The following is a 1698-nucleotide window of genomic DNA, read 5'->3' as shown; positions in this document are numbered from 1 at the left end:
GCAAAATAATACACTTCATATGCATCATAATCATTGCACAATTCCCCATGTACACCGTAATATTTCAATATTTCATTACAAACCCCGTAAAAAGTAGTTTATCCCGTACCCACACAGCATTGAACTGCCCTCAGCCCCACTGCTCCTCATGGCGGCCTGCACACCATACAAACTGTCCCCAAACAAATGCTACTGGAGTTAAAGTGATACTGTCCTATTTTTGGAAATATGCTTATATTACACCTCCCCTTGAGTTAAATAATAGGCTTTTACAGTTCTCCTGTACTTCCAACCATTTTCTAGTTATGGCAGTGCACATTTCACCTCCAAGCTAACAGTTAACATTGAGTTCTATGAGACCAGTTAGCCGCGAGCTGGTCTCATAGGACTCAATGTTAACTGCTAGCATGGAGGTAAAATTTGCACTGCCATACCCAGAGAACGGTTGAAAGTACAGGAGAACGATAAAACCCTATTATTTTACTCAAGGGGGGGTGTAAAGCTAGCTTATTTCCAAAAATGGGACAGTATCACTTTCAAACTACTGGGCAAAAAAGGATAACTCAACAAAAATCACAGAAAAGGGCTCATGACGAATAGGATTTAACCTGCGCTAACCGGTGAGTGTATGTTTATTATTTAGCGTTTCTGTTTACCAAAGTCGGGGAGACATATCAGTGTTTGTGTTCGCATGAGTGGATGTTTGTGTGAAGTCGCGTGTAACTGTTTCCAAATACTAATGGTTGTTACCGTGTCTGCGTTTACCGTTGGCGTATGAATGTTATTGTTTGTTACGGTGTGTGGGCTTCTAGTGCAGGGGTATTCAACCAGTGCTCTCCCCATACCATAACCATAATCACAGAAATGGGACTCCCTATTTTTTTTTAATATAAGGGCAGTCATGGGTGAGCGGTTAGGGCGTCAGACTTGAGGTTGCCGGTTCGACTCCCGACCCGCCAGGTTGGTGGGGGGAGTAATCAACCAGTGCTCTCCCCCATCCTCCTCCATGACTGAGGTACCCTGAGCATGGTACCGTCCCACAGCACTGCTCCCCATGGGGCGCCACTGAGGGCTGCTCCCTTGCACGGGTGAGGCATAAATGCAATTTCGTTGTGTGCAGTGTGCAGTGTTCACTTGTGTGCTGTGGAGTGCTGTGTCACAATGACAATGGAAGCTGGAGTTTCCCAATGGGCTTTCTTTCACTTTTTTCAATTATATTTCAACGGGGGCCATTTTTTCAAATTCTTCGCAGTAAAGGGGCCGAACTATACGTATGTATTATGGTTGCCGACTGTCAATGGAAAAAAATATGGGAGACCTCATTGAAGTGGAGGGTTTGGGGGTCCTCCCCCAGAACATTTTGCATTTCTTAGCTTAGATGTAATTTCCTGCATTTTAACGTCCCGTGTCCCGTTTCAGCATGATAACGGAGCCCATACTTTCATCTATAAATAAAAAAAAACGATTCTGTATTTGAAGGGGCTTGTGGGGGGCCAGAACCTTGCTGTCCAAGGGCCGCATCTGGCCCCAGGGCCGCCATTTGAATAGCCCTGTTCTAGTGTGTACAAAAAGTTGGCATCAGCTAGGGCTGCACGATTATGGAAAAAAATCATAATCACGATTATTTTGGTCAAAATCATAATCACGATTATTAATCACGATTATTGATTTTTTGCAGATTTTTTTGAAAATTACAGA

The sequence above is a fragment of the Engraulis encrasicolus genome, chromosome 10, assembly GCF_034702125.1.
Source record: "Engraulis encrasicolus isolate BLACKSEA-1 chromosome 10, IST_EnEncr_1.0, whole genome shotgun sequence".
NCBI classification, from domain to species: domain Eukaryota; kingdom Metazoa; phylum Chordata; class Actinopteri; order Clupeiformes; family Engraulidae; genus Engraulis; species Engraulis encrasicolus.
The sequence above is the reverse complement of the archived record's forward strand: the minus strand, read 5'-3'. Positions refer to the sequence as shown.